Consider the following 15,785-nt stretch of genomic DNA (forward strand, 5'->3'; position numbering starts at 1 on the left):
AACCCACCACCCACCCACCCCAGACTCTTGTAATACGCTAAGTGCAATTATAAATACCCATCAAGCAAAAGAATTCCAAGTAGTTACAGAGACTGATAAATAAAAAACTGGAACAATAAATAATGCGAGAAAAGTACACCAAACTTTAGCTTGGGGAAAATCAATAAACAAGAAAAGCGAAAAGTAGAGAGATACAGAGGAGGACGGCAAATATTTGAAGGCGCTTCGGCTGAAAGTGTGACAAACTTGGGAGCAACCGAGGAAAGTGGCCCACACATACATAGATACACACACTGATGTATTGAGACACACGGAAAGAAAGAACCGTATTCAGGGCATTTTTCTCTTGTTTAGTTCTTGACTTTTCTTCCCTCTCTGCACACACTTCCCTACAACTTTCCTTTAGTTTTATTTTTCCCATTTTCTTGAAAGCCCCGCTGGGCATTCGGCACATCATGACCTTGCCAGTCAGTCGTCGCCTTTGATGACTTGTCAATGGGGTGGTGGTAGATATGTATGTATAAGAAGCATGAGAAATTGGGCCAAAAGTGTTGCATAATATTTGCCCGAGGCTGGAATGGACGGTAATTTAACAAATCGTCCCGCTTCACACGTCATTGTACGAGAAGGGAAAGATGAAAAGTGCTATTTGCTTATTGCTTATTGATCTCCCCCGGCTGCTGGGCAGTCAACCGTTTGTGAAATTTGCATTCCGCAAAACAATTGAAAGCAATTAAACTCAAATCAATCATTAAATTGAGTGTGCATGAGTGTGTGTAGATGCGAGTGTGTGTGAATGTGTAGCGGATAATGCTTAATGGCATTCGACGGCAATCTGTTTTTGCGGGCAATGCATTAAGCTGCAATTGCTACGATCCTGTTGCCAACGCTTGCTAGCTGGCATAACATAAATCAGGACTGCAATGGTCATCGATGCGGATTATTAATTGATGCTGGGACCATGGATGGCCCAAGGGATTTGTGGGGGGGTTAACATAGCCTCTATTTGCATTTACCTGCCTTACGGAAATTGGATTCCGGGTTCAAAGTTCCAAAGTTCGTACTTGGTAAACTATGAGGAAGCCAAAGTTTTGTTTAAACAACATTTATGCCCGAGAGCAGCAACAGCAGCAGCAGCAGCAGCAATTCAAACTTGCACACTTGATTTGCCAGACAGAGTGTGTGTGTGTCCTCTTGAAGAACAACAGCTGTGCCAACCCGCCACCTCGGAAACCCCGAAAACATTCCTGGCCCGAGGAGGCAGGTCCTTGCAACAAAGCATAAATATTCATGGCAATAGTTGTGCAAAAAGAGCGAACGAGAGGGCCAACATCGAGATAGATGGAGATGCACATGGACAGATGCCCCAATAGAGCTTGCACTGAACAAAAAATTAGGAAATCATGCCTTTAATAAGGCTTTTTAGTCACTTCAATTCCATGTAATTTAAACCAGGGATTAATGTTAAATATTTTTGTTATAAAACAAGTCTTTAAAGAACCTCCTGAATTGAATCCTAATAGTTTTTTTAATGTAGTTTTCCCTGAGTGTGCCCTGTGTATGCATCAACTTCTGCCCAGAATGACACTTGATGATGAAGATTTTGTTGCTTTCACTTTTGTCGTTGTCACAGAGAGGGCGGCATTGTTGTTTTCTAGGATGTGTTTGTTGTCCTTAGAGCCTCCTGACTTGATTGGCACAGGCGGCAACGGAGCAGAAGCAACAGAAGAGACGTGCATCATCATCATCATCGTCATCGTCATTGCCGTGTTGTCCTCCTAGTGGGTGCAATACTATTTTTTTTTCCTTTTTGTATCATCATCAGTGGCCCCACTCACGTCCTTGGAACGGAGCAGGTGAGGAGCCATGGCGGCAAAATGGCAAGAGGGCAACTAGGCAACAAGCTATGCATAGCTATGGGGCCTGACTATTAAGCAGTCTCTCTGCTCGGCAGTGCCGAGGGTGATTATCACGGCCGGATGCCTAGACACTGATCCTGCGTCTCTGCCTCGAAAGCGATGCCAAAGTTCAGCATGTCGCGTGGGAAGCTGAATAAGTCATTGAGCGAAAATTTCCCATCCATCAGCCGGCGCTGGCATTTCGCTAATGCTCGCTTTCATTTGCGCCTTGCACAAGTTGAAAATTCAAATCAAGGCAAGGACATATCGCTCGCACACTCGCAGGCTCCGAGTTTATCGATGCGGGGGTAGGGAAGGGTACATGAGCGATGGCAATGGGTGCTGCTTCTGCTGTCATTCATGTTGCATACTAATTTAAATACGTGGCACGCACAGGAGTCGTGAAAAAACGAGAGACACTGGGTTGAGTGGTGCAGGAGGAACACACACACATGTGGTGCTGTTACCCCTTTTCCGCTCCCGGCAGCGGCAGCAGCACAAAAGCCACTCGAGCCTCCCTTTTTTGCTCCAGGATGTATGCCATGTTTATGGCAAGTCCCAATCCCTGCTCTACTCCCTTTCTCTATCCATAACCATCTCCTGTATATCCTTTTCCCCTGCCCTGCTGGCAACAAAGACAAGCGAAAATATTTTGCCGTTTTTAGTTGTCGCAAAAGTTTGCTTTGTGCTTGTGGGTGTATTGGTTGTGCTGTGTGTTTGGGTTCGAGCTCCTTTGTTTATTGTGTATTTGTTTGGCATTTTCTTGCACAGCTTGTCGGAGAAAAAATAGTAAATAAAAGGGATAAAAAGAAGAGTAGTACACAAGTTGACCGAAAATAAGGACATAGGCACATATCGAATGCTATATAATATAGAAGTAACGAGTCCAGCATTGTATTTTGTTTTTTCCAGCCAGCTTAAGGAGCTCTTGGTCTTAATAAACTTTGCATCCTTTTGTAATATGCATTTGGTGAAATATAAATTTAATAAGAAGCATTCAAACTTCGTTTTAACTACTTCAAAGAATGTTCTGCAAGAATCCTTAATTTTTCAACCCACCCAAAAGTTCGCGCAATATCCTTCGCTGCACTGTGGAATTTTGTTTTTATTACCGCCACCCTGGCAGCCAGCCTTTCCTTTTCCTTATTTATTCTCCTCCATTTGGCTTTCAATGTTCCTTGTTTTCCTTTTTGTGCGATTCAGTTGTTGTGCACAATACACATATATATTTTTTGGGTCTCCGCTCAAGTGTGGGTATTTTTTTATTTTAGTCTGAGGAGGAGACCCCTCCGATGGCCCCGGCCAAACGTCGTCCATTCAGACCATTGTATATAAATGCAAATTGTTATTGATTATGCTACACATAAAACTATGAGGGACATAAGAAGAACACTCTGTCACGAGCAGCAGGGAGAGATGTCCACATGGCGTATGAGCAATATATACGTACATTCCCAGAGCCGTAATAAATTCGAACGTTTGCAATTTTTGACCCACAAGCCGAACCTTTGTTTGTTTCCAAGGGGAGGGAGAGGTTATTTATTCCAAAGCAAATTCAATAAAAACGAAAAACCAGTGAGGGCAAGACAAACTATTTTCATTTGCACGCCAACTTAGGCAGTAAACTGAAATATAACCCATACGCCCCGTTGGCCGACCATAAATTCACTTCGAAATGCACTTTGACTGCTTGACTTTTCGCTTTGAAGAAGAGGTCGTGGCAGAAAGTTCAACTAGATTTATAAAAATAATACACAGGGAGTAAAGTTTACAAGTTAAGAAAGTAGTTCGTAATAATGATAAATACATAGATCTTTGTGACTTTCCCTATTAAAATAAGCAATAGAAATGCGAAAAATGTAATACATGTATATCCATCTAGTTAGGCTTTAATATTCACTATTATTATATAATCTTTAAGGCTCCAATACTTGCAGATTTATTGATTTCCCAGTGTAGGGATGAGATGGTTAAGGGCCTGGCCTGGCATACAGAGTTTCTGGCAAACAGTTTGCTTGCGGCTGCACAACTCAAACAGTTTAGCGAAAACTTTTTGCCACTGACATTTGGCCCCAAACAGCAAAAGCAGAAGTTTTTCCCCCTCACTTTTCCGGAAATAGGATCCGGTGACGCAGGAACATAATGACTTTTGTAATTACTCCCCTTTCGCGGCAAGATTTACCTGCCTGCTGAATCGGCTGTCCAAGTTTTAATTGCTGATGCATGCAAAATTCGCAAAACACGCAGCAACTTAATTTGGTTTTAAGAGGGATGCTACCGAGACATCCCACTGATTGCAATTTCGACAAATACACCAAATGCAGCAGGGAAATTAGGCAAAAGCTATTACGGAATTATGAAAATTATGAAATTACGAAAATTGAAATGGCAAGCCATGTGAAAATGCAGCGACACAGACACTACAAACTCTCTAACTGGCGAGAATTCAACTTTTCATTTCTCCCAGAAACTGTCGCAAGCACAACCGCACTCTCTCGCCCTCATATATTATTCAATTTTCTGGGAATTACCGGGAAATACCCGAGACTCACACAGAAAGTAGAACATTCTTTGATGGAGGCAACCCGCAGAGAACTTTCGTTTTCCGCAAAAGTTGCACAGACCGGAGGCTTGTAACCCTGAACCCTGAATGTTATTTACATTTTTAGCAATTGTAACTAGAATTTCATTACCAATTACATTAACATTTGCATAATTTACAGAAAATTAAAGACTATTTCGTATGAAATCTAGAGTAAACCTCGATTCTCAAGTAAGTTGTTAATATAAATATTTAAAGGCCGCAAAAAGGGTACCTTTTATTATAATTCCTTGGCTGAAAGCACGATAACAATGTACATGAACATTTGACTTTAACTATTATGGTAATTGGGAAGCATTTGACTTGCGTGTTGTTGCCTTTGGTTAAGGCCAAGATGGAAACATTTTTGTCCACTCAGGTGGACACTGAACTGTTTTCCCTGTAGCCCAAAAACACAACCACATCCATGGATCAAATCCGATTTAAAAGGAGGGTACCCATATTCGGGGAGTCACACATGTTCCAGCTCGAGTGGAGGAGCACTCTGTAAAGGGGCTTGAAACGGGGTCGTAGTTTAATTGAATAAACCCTGGCAAATTGCGGGCCGGGCTTTTCATTCAATTTACCATCGAAGCCCCCCTCTTTCGACGGCAACTTTTACAAGCACCAATTAGTCGAATTAATGCTGAAATTTGATTTGTATTAAGCCCTCGACCACCAGCAGCCGGTCGGTTGCCCACCACCAGGCCACCAGTTCACATGTCCCAGCCCATGTCCTTGTGCCTCTGTTGTTGCTCCCTGCTCCGGCCAACATGTAGATACATTTTTTGAATAACTTATTCATTAGATATGCGCGGAGTGGAGCGATGGGCCATGTGTGTGTATGTCTGTATATATTATTCGCTGTCGGGCAAAATAAATTGCTTTAAAAAGGAGCCGCCAAGCGAGCTGCCAAAGATAGCACAACTTGGCAACAATTTAGTTGCCTTTTGTCCTCCATGTAGCCACATTCTGCAGGTGCCAAGGCACTCTTTGTATTTCCGACAAGTGCCTACACGAAAACAGTCCCACTCATGTGTCTCCGCAAAAAAAAAAAGGATTTACCAAAGGCAGAGGCAGTCAGATACAATCAAAGGGGGTGTACACTGAGGCAAATAAGATTTTATAATATAAATATTACAAGGGAAGTATGTTGTTAAGAGAGTTCCAGGGGTAGTAAAGAGGTTTTAAGGTACTTGCAATTATTACTACAAATATTTTGTGCTAGTTTTTAGGCAGGTTCCTGGTTTCTAGTTGAGATTCTAATTCAACTTTTGCTTAGTTTTAGGGTTTCAATACGTAGTATTTTGTAGGCCAAGTGAGAGGCTTAGACGCAGAAGTTTCAGATGGCAAAAAGCCCTAGATCCTAATGAAAATAGAGGCTTTCACTCGCTGAACTTTGGTGTCCAGTGGACAACGTGTGTTGGAAACAAGAACGCAAAGGTGGACATGCGGCCAGCCCCCAAAAAAATCCACCCACACTGGAGTGAGCAGTCCAGAAACAGGACTCAGGACTGAGGACTCAGAACTCAGGTCTACGGACTATTAGCAGTTGTGGGCTCGTCGGCTCCACATCTCGGCTAAAACATTCACAATGACGACGAGGACGACGACGACGAGGACGAGGACTGTGGACGAGGACGTGGTCTGGTCTTCGTGAGTCGCAGCGCTCCGGTTCTGGCACATAATCATTTACATAATATACGTGAGCACCATCAGCACGACCACAGTGAACCACTCGGTGGGACAACAACAGCCCAGCGACTTTGGCCAGGATAATTTCACTCTCACAGGACGCGATTTTCGGTGGCGACTTGCCGTGTGTGTGTGTGGGTGAAAAATATTGCTTCGTTTATGTAACACAACGGCGCGCACATTTTCTAATTCATTTTACTTTTTGGATTGCGCGTGGCACTCCCACTCCCACTCCCACGCCTCCTCCGCCCCCTGCCACCTGCCCGCTCCCGACGCGCTTGTCGTTTTTTGCGTTGCCAACTTGGAGCGAGGAGCGCGCACCGTCCGCGTTCTGTGCCAGGAAAGGCTCTTCGGGAGACTGAATTGAGACGCGCGAGCCACGAAGCGCCTTGAAAAGCACAGGCTAGCCTCGGCTCGGCTCTTGCGCTCGGTGCTCGGCAAAAAAAGGACACACAGCTGACGACAGGAGGTGCGAGTGAAAGCTCTGGCTCTCGTGGAAGCTCTGTGGAAAGCTACGAGGGTGGCTCCAAGAGTTGTCCTTAAACTTAGGATACTATACGATCCACTTGAAATCTAGTAGTAGGGAATTTTCCTAGCCTTTGCTTTCTATATTTCAATCAATTTAAAGGAAATTAATTTAGTTCCTAAGTTGACTTCAGTAAATCAGCCTGCTTTGTATATTTAAAATGTAGAAAACCCACTCAAATCTCTCGGAGTGAAAGCTCTATAAAATCTCACATGGCACCCCCACACACCATTCCCGAACCCTCTTATTTTTCTTGTTTTTATACAAAAAGCCTTGGCTAAGGCAAAGGTAAAGCTTTTATTTCTAATTTAACCCAAGCAGTTATAGTCGAAAAATGCGGAAAAGAAACTCTGGCAGCATAAAAATGAGTTACGAACCACAGACACAAAGTTGGAAGCTGCTGATGAATCTGTATCTGCCAGTCACGGGGCAATTTTTCAGTCAGAGAACGCGTGCGAGGTCATAAAATCGGTGTTAATACCAATAATCCAAGCCACACTCGTGCTTGTCTGGGTCTGTCGACTTTAATTATCATCGAAGCGCATGCGAGGCCAATTAACTGAACCTAGTCCAACATGGCACTCGAAGAAATTAAGTGTTACAAATATATTTTAATAAGACATTTGAAGCAGCTTTACAAGATATTCCCATCGGGCTGCTGCCGGTAGTTCTTCCGTTTGGCCAAGGAGATCAGAGGCAAAGAGGATACTCTCAATAATCTCCGGCCAAGCTATTGAGGGTACTGCTTTCAGACATCACAGGATCTGCTGGCCAAGGCGTCTATCAAGCTAGAGGGACCATAATGTTGTCTTGAGTTGAGGGCAGACTTGAATGCCAGGAAGACCAGATTCCGGAACTTTTTCAGTTTGGCCAAGCAGATCAGGGACCAGAATCTCTTCTGAATAAGATCATGAAACTGGATGGTAAGCTGGTACGTTCTAGTTCACTGATACAGTTTGCTTCGCTTGGATTCCAGTGAGTAGTCTGCCATGGCCCCTGAAGGATTACGTAGATCAGCCGGGACAAGCTTCATTTTTATATCATCCCCAGGCAGACCAACCTACCAAAGAATGGTGTAGTTCCTGGCAAAAGATTGGGTCTGCCTGAGGAGGATATAAAAATGAAGCGTATTCCGGATGAGCTACGCAATCCCTCAGAGACAATGGCAGTCTGCTCCTTAGGCTCAAAGCGTAGTTAATTCGTACAGCGAACTCGACCGTACAAGTCTGCCAACGAGCTCCAGGATCTTATTGCTTAGGAGAATAACCAACTCACGAGGTTACCATTTAGCATGTGGCCTTTGTAAAGACACTTCCGCCAATCCATTGAGGCGCCGATTTGGGATATCAGAGGATCTGCTGGCTAAGGCATCCAACCAGCAGAAGAGGAAGCTGCATGGCGGACCCAAAGAAATCGGTGATGATCACGTTGTTGAGGGCGGACTTGCATTCCAGGAAGAGCAGCAAGCAGAACATTTATTTAAGTCCAAGCATTTTCATGCCGAGTCTTTTCCAGATGGCCAAGGAGATCAGAGATGAATCTCTTCTGATTACGATCGCGAAACTTGATGGTAGACTGGTACGTTTTAGTTCACTGATACAGTTCGCTTCGCTTGGATCCCAGTGAGTAGTCTGCCATGGCCCCTGAAGGATTACGTAGATCAGCTGGGACAAGCTTCATTTTTATATCATCCCCAGGCAGACCAACCTACCAAAGAATGGTTTAGTTCCTGGCAAAAGATTGGGTCTGCCTGAGGAGGATATAAAAATGAAGCGTATTCCGGATGAGCTACGCAATCCCTCAGAGACAATGGCAGTCTGCTCCTTAGGCTCAAAGCGTAGTTAATTCGTACAGCGAACTCGAACGTACAAGTTGGCCAACGAGCTCCAGGATCTCATTCTTACATTGAGGAACTTTTTTTGGACACGAGAAGATCTGATAGCCAAGTCGTCCGTTAAGCTGAAGAAGGATCTGCAGGCCGATAGATATTTGTTATCTTGAATCCCAGGAAAAGCAGCAAATGGACGATTTCATCTGCGTTGCTTGTCCATTCACCACTGGTGCCAAAGACTAAAGACTAGACCAACTAAATCCTTGGCCTTCTCTCTTCTCCGACACCTCCCGTCCATGGGTTTCAAATTTGACGTACATTTTTGGGCTACTTGTTTGTGACCTTGAATATGAATTTGAAAAAAAAAAATAGTAAGAACCAGCTTGACCCCAAATCCCTTAAATCAGTGTACAAATTACCAATATAGAACTTTAAAGCCAATGCTTAAACTACATCTAGATCCATAGTAATTTCCGTTCATGTTGGCTAATAACTCACCTCTGGGGGTTAGACGAGTGTGTTGGCCAATAAATTTAGGCGCTGCTCCGTGTACCGGCGGCGACCGACATCATGAGGAACTGCAAATGGAATTCGAAAACAGGAGGGAGTCATTAGTATGCAGTCGGAATATGGCTCGAAGGGGAGTACCGGCAACAGACAACTGAGAAATCGTGTAAAAAACGCGTATGTCAATTAAAAGCCTATCACAAAGGGCTGAGGCTTCGTTTTGGGCCTTGGCAAGAGCCAGAGAGGCACCAGAAGTCAGGTTCGATTCCCACTAACACACAAATCGCTGCACGCAAATGCAAAGCGATGCGTGAGGAGGAAAGTGGGGGAAAGGGAAAAGCGGCCAGGCGGTAACGAGTGGGCAAAAAGTGGGCGTCGACAGGGCCTAATCCCGCCGGGCAAAGACGCTTTGCTCACAGGTCACGTGCACGGAAAACGACAAAACACGCGCTACCCAGTGTGCCGCACTTGGGAACAAGCGAAGCTCAGTTTGATTTGTATTACTTACACCACAAGAAAAAACTGGACCGAAAATAAAAATTTACTAGAATTTAGATGTTTCTCGGAGCGAACACTGACGGATACTGAAATTATTTTGTGGCAGCTCCATAAAGTTAAATATTATGTTTGACATTTAACTCTGTGGTATCTTATTTAGTGTAAATATTCAAAAGTGTATTACTTGGTCCAAATTTAAACTGGACCAAAAAGTTGAAAATTTCAGGAACTAAATAATTTAGTAGAATTTAGATGTTACTTGTACCGAGCACTGACGGAGACTGAAATGATTTTGTAGCAACACCACATAACGATAGCTCATGTCTGACATTCAAGTCAAAGGTATTCTGTTTAGTGTAGATATTCAAAAATGTATTACTTACTCCAAAATAAATTTGATCAAAAAGTTGAAAAATTCAGGAATTAAAAAATTTACTAGAATTTAGGTGTTACTTGTACCAAACACTGACTGAAACTGAATTTATTTTGTAGCAGCTCTACAAAGCTAAATAATATGACTGACATTTAACTCTGTGGTTTCTTGCTTAGATATTCAAATGTGTTTTACTTACTTCAAAAAATTTAAAAATTCAGGAACTAGAAAATTTACTATAATTTAGATGTTACTCGGACCAATCACTGACTGAGACTGAAATTATGTTATAGCAACACCACCTAACGATAGCTCATGTCTGACATTTTAGTCGAAGGTATTCTGTTCAGTGTAGATATTCAAATTGGTTTGGCCGGTAAAGTGCTGAACGAAAATTGAGCCAGTGAGTCGATGGCTATAAAAATGCATTTACCTTTTTAGAAGTTTGCCTCGGACACTGCACTGAATAATCAAACTGAATGGGCAGAGTTTAGAGCTAACAATGTGGTCTTTAGTCACAAAAGGTTATGTAAATCAATTGCGGGTGGGAAAGTGAGTTGGCCAATTGAATCGGCATTTTGCTAAGTAAATTGGGTCAAAGGCAAATTATTAAATGGCTGGAATCAAAGCAGTTGGCCACCATGACATGCCAGTTAACAATTATAATTGAGGTATATTCCCTCTGAACTTTCATAGCCAATTTGCCCTAGGGGTCAGACTTCAGCTGCAGTTACTTGACTCACCCCGACCATCTGTGGGTGCATGTGTCTCTCTGTCTGTCTGTCCGTCTGTCTGTCTGCCGGCGACGACTAGTGTTTGTGGAATTGGAAACAATTAGCAAAGTGTGCAGGAGATTTAGAGCGGAATGTCATAGCCCTAATTGCCCAGGAGCACACACGCTCACACAGTCCCAGCGGCATGAGTTGGTAGGAGGAGGAGGAGGTGGAGGAGGTGGTGCTGAATTTAATGCCGGAGACATGCAAAAATTACATCCTCAATTGCAGGAGCCGACCTCCGTCGTTGTCACTCTCACACAAAAGCGCCCAAATTCAATAAACAAGGCGCTCGTGCGGTCCAGGACACACTGTGTCTTCCGCCTTGCCAACCCTCGCTCTCTAACTCGCATTGCCTGGCCAACGAGCCGTGAGGATTCCATGCACTAAACAAAATAGTATAAAGATCGAAGGACTCTTTGAAATTTGGTTTCCCTTGCCGGGTCTTATAATTTCAGTCCGAAGCTTAAAACTAAGTGAAGGAGTCATTTCCGACTCTATAATTCATATATATTCTTGATCAGAATCAATAGCAGAATTGATCCAAAAATACATTTTTAAAAATTGATCGAAATTTTTAAAATTTTATTTGGGGTTACATCGTTAAAATTGTCAATATTGTTGAAAAACCTTGATTTACCCAAAAAATTAGCATATAAAATTATCGATTCAAAGAATGCGAATTTTAAGCCTAGTTATGATCGATTTCTGCAAAAGTACATAGCTTCCGCCTTTCTAATTTAGTTTTCTTTCTTGTTGTTCATATGTTTTAATTATTAAATCACTATATTGGTTATACCAAATTAAGTACTTACTTACTGCTTACAATTTCTACGATAATTAAGGTTAGGTAATTGTAGCTATATTTTATAACCTTATCCCCTATTTGTTAAGTGTAGTTAAGCTGTTACTGCCTGGAGTTGGAGACATTGTTGGTCATGTGCGGGCAGCTTAAAAGCAAAACAAAATCAATTGCACTTGCGGGGAAATCCCCATCTCTCGTCCTCTCCTTTTTCTGACCATCCACTGTTGCCCCAAAAAGTAGGCAATATAAATTTGCACACAGCTGCCATGCATCTCGCCCACACAAAACACTCGCATCGCACACAGGCACACACGCACACACATTAAGCCATTAGTCAGTGGTCGGAAAAGCGGCAGCAAGAACAACAAGGAGCAAGGGACAAGGGCAACATGGAGGCAACAACCGGCAGCAACATCGATTTGGTCGCGCCACTGCGTGCCAGCAGATTCAATTGGAATCTACACAACGACGGCCACATGCGTGGGTTAAGCCGTCAATTGCTATTGCCCCTTATACCCACCTTTCCCTCTTCCCATGTTCTCTCCCCTAATTCGGATGCACTGGAGTGTGGCCATGTGGCAGAGCTACCTCTGTGACCAGCGGAGCTCCACGCTCCACGGTCCATTGAATGGCCGCAGCGTCGCCGTGCGAGTATTTCGCCAATTACAGCTAACCACCTTTGACAAGAGTTTAGGCCATGAGTTGGCCCAAAACCAGGCACCAGGAGCATTGGGGATCTTAAGGTGGCAATTGATTGTCGTAAACAATGGGGTCTGATTTAATGGAGAGCGTTGCTCGGACAGGCGGTAAGCTGATTTAAATTATTGCACTTGAGGGAAGGGGGTCCGTCCTTACAATAGTTTGGTTTAGGGAAAACGGTTGGTTTGCGTTTCCCCTTGTGTGCAGTTTGTTGCAGGCACTCAGTAAATTATAACAATCTGCCAGCCAGCTTCTGGGCAGTAAATTACTATATTAAGAGATAAATATCTGCAATAATACTTTATCTACCTATTAGGCAAAGCAATGTGTCAATAGTTAGGGCATACCGAATGCTTAAACATCTGTTTCACACTAGAGTTATTTCTAAGGACTCTTTAGTTTTACGAAACCACAGATAATAAACTTCTTTTGGCACACGGAACCTTTTAGGCCTTTTAATTATTTAAGAGGATATCCCTCTCTCCTCTTTCATGCTGCTTTCACAGCTGTCATAATCGCATTTAACCCCGCAGAACCCTTTACTCCTTTACTCCTCGGGCTGGCGGCAAGTTCATTGAACTTTCTCCCTTTTGCTGGCAAAGTGTGCCTGTCAATGCTGCTGCCTAATGCATAATTAAGTGAGCCTGAGAGAGCGGTGCAAGTGTGCGTGGAATGCTGCACCTTGTTGCAGTTGCTGTTGCTGCTGCTGCTGCTGCTGGCGGCTTTTCCGTGCAATGACTGACACACTTAGACTACAGCTTTAAGTCGCAGCCGCAGCTGCAGTTAATTTAAAGACCGTAAATACAAAAGTCACGTTCGTGCAACAAAAAAAAAAAAAAAACAGCAACAACTAAACAAAAACAAAGACCGCTAGCATCTGCTTTTCGCATTTGACATTTTCCGATTTTACCCATTCATCGGCAGCCTAACTATGTACAGTACGTAACGACATAACAACATCAGGCAGGCCCAACGGCGGTAAATGGTTTGATTTGCGTTCACAAATTGCTGCCGACTTCCGTTCATTCCGTTGGTTTTCACCCAAGACAGCCGCTGGGTGTATCTACAGCTGTAGTTTTTGTATCTAACAGATACTAACTACACGGTGAGAATATCTCTGGAACTAAAATCGTTGGGTAACCAGGGCCTAGAATTCTTCTGTACACTTAGGTATAGTTTTATCTTTTATGCTCTAAAAAGATACACTCTTAATGTTGTATCTGTACCTAATGCAAGTCTCTTAACTAAAACCTCATTTTATTTATAAGCCCATTGAGTACCAGAGTTTTTCTCTGTGCCCAACTGCATCCTCATTACAAAGTGCTTACGGATTGATTTCCAGCTAGCTGCCACGGCTGTGATTCGCCTTTGCCCATCAATCAGAGGCTGCAACATCATTTGCATCATTATGCAGCACAACAGCCACAGCCATAGACATCTTTAAAGTGGGTCAAAAGGTGATTTCGCTGCGCTTAGACACTTTTTGTGCCGTTTGGCAAATTGCCCAGCAGTGTCTCCCTGAGATTTTGCGGTTTCGCGGAGTGTTTGGGTTTTTGTGAAAATGCCAATTGCGAGTTTCCCATCAACGAAGACTGCGACTGGCTACCGGAAAATCTGTGCACTTCAACAAGGCATAATAATCGCTCCAAACTTGAACTTGATCTTGAAACAAAACGGTTCCATATGCCTGGCCATGCATGCAGCAGGCCCGCCCATTCCCTGCCAGATTATATCATATTTTCCTACGCATTTCCACTCCACTTAATAACAAATTATCTGCAGTGGCAGTCGCGTGCTTTGAGTACATTTTGGATTGTTTTTCTTTATGTTTTTGTGTCTGTTTCTGGTTTGTTTCTTTTATTTTTCGTATATTTGTTTGGCTTTTCAGCGCAGCCAAATGTTATATGTCTGTGCAACGTTGCATGTCGCCGTGTATTTTTTGGTTGTATTTTATTTTTTCTGCTACTTTTAGTGTATATTTCAACTGCTTTTTGTGTGTACTTCAGCTGTGTGTTGGCCGAACAACAAGCGCACAATTAGAGCGCTCAAAGTCGCGTAACACTCGCCAAATGCCGGCAACTGGGCAAGTACATAGAATGAATGCCAAATGAGCAGCCGTTTAGTATGGATCTAAATGTATATATCACTTATTTAGGGGGTACTACAGGGTGTAATGCAATCGATAAAATTAAATAATGAATATATTTGGAAGTAAAAATACACAAAATAAACCTTCCTTCAGACGTTTCCATTTGCAGGGTTTTAAATTCGAAACACAAGAAGTTACTGAAATAGAATTGTGTGACAATCAAACTTAACTAAAAGATTGAAGTATTTATATTTTAAGTCCCTTTGAAATAATTTCAAAAGTTTATTTAAACTAAAATCTAAACAATGAAAGGGGTACTTAACTCTTCCAAACACTAAAGTCTACCTTCATCTCATGCTTCAGTGTTTTTCCATTTGCAATTTGGTTTTCGTATTTAGAATTTTTGTTGTAGTTTTTTGTTGTCGTTTTTTTTAGTGTCCGCATGCAATGTTAATTTTCCAGCTTTCCATTTCAATGATCTGATTGAGACTCGGTGCGAGGCCAGAGGAGAACTGGACCAGACCAATCTGTTGACAGTCTGGCCGAGATCTGAACAAAAGCCTCGACTGGCTGGCTCACTTCTTGCGCAACTGACTTGCCAAGGCACCTGCAATGAAGTATCGATCGAATCGAGGTGATCGTGCTGCTCTTTTTCTTCTATTTGTAAGTTTTTGTGCCGTTTCAGCAGACGGCCATCGGGTTCGATCTTCGGTTTCAGCCAAGCTCAGCGCCTCACCTGGGCTAATGTCGGCGAATCAGTTCCGTTACTTCTATATGCCACGCTCCATCTGGCAATTTTCCGCTCGATCAGCACTTTCTGTTTGCGCTTTGTATTACAGAGCAAAAGCAATACCCACAATCAGCACTTTTCGCGATGTATCTGAGCAGCAAAAGAGCTCTTCAGTCAGTCGGAAATCAGCGGCTTATCAGGCTGCCCGCAAGACACCACAATCACGTTGCAAAATGCCAGCGACAAATTTGTTGAGCAGCAGAAAAAAAGGTACAGAAAAGCAGACATGCACTCGAAGAAAAATCACTAGAGTTGCCAAAGATTCACTTATTGATTTCTAAACATGCAATGCTTTTTCTAGCATTAAAAACATTGAAAGGGTATATGTCTTATTCGAAACTATGTTGCTCTTTTAGCATAGCTCATATTAAACCGAGTTTAAATTTGTACAAGTCAGACTTTAGTAAACTTTAGATAAATTTCTGCCAGTGCATCCCTAGGTGGCACTTGTCTGAAGCTCTCATTGCAGCCATTTGTCATGCGATGCCGTTTCTGGCTCCGTCTCCCATCTTGTGTTGCTCCTACAATTGGTGCTGGCATTTGGGTAATTTTAATGAGCGGCGCTTGTAAGAATTTGCGACAATTTGACGTCGAATTGCCGGGGTAAATGCAACTGCAACAGCAACAGCGACAGCAACATCTGCGACCGTGTCAGCTTTAGTGGTTGAACAACAACATTTGTGTCAACATTTCCAGAGTGCAACACAGTGCGATGCTCTT

General features: G+C 43.0%; 1 protein-coding gene and 1 long non-coding RNA gene across 4 annotated transcripts in view; one reads left to right on the forward strand and one right to left on the reverse strand.

The window, feature by feature from the left end:
* Positions 1–15,785, forward strand: part of primo-2 (low molecular weight phosphotyrosine protein phosphatase primo-2) — a 75,801-nt gene that overhangs the window by 40,307 nt on the left and 19,709 nt on the right. The gene's annotated exons all lie outside the window — the stretch shown is intronic.
* On the reverse strand, positions 8,132–10,187 carry LOC147643057 (uncharacterized). 2 transcript variants are annotated; one of them, XR_015272646.1, is made up of 3 exons: positions 9,920–10,187; positions 9,030–9,109; positions 8,132–8,873 (listed from the first exon to the last, which is right to left on the reverse strand). It is a non-coding gene; the product is annotated as an uncharacterized LOC147643057 (long non-coding RNA). The 2 variants fall into 2 exon arrangements; XR_015272645.1 differs by lacking the exon at positions 9,920–10,187 and adding an exon at positions 9,547–9,684.

This window comes from Drosophila serrata, unplaced genomic scaffold (assembly GCF_035046125.1).
Source record: "Drosophila serrata isolate PLE 108 unplaced genomic scaffold, ASM3504612v1 contig_295, whole genome shotgun sequence".
NCBI classification, from domain to species: domain Eukaryota; kingdom Metazoa; phylum Arthropoda; class Insecta; order Diptera; family Drosophilidae; genus Drosophila; species Drosophila serrata.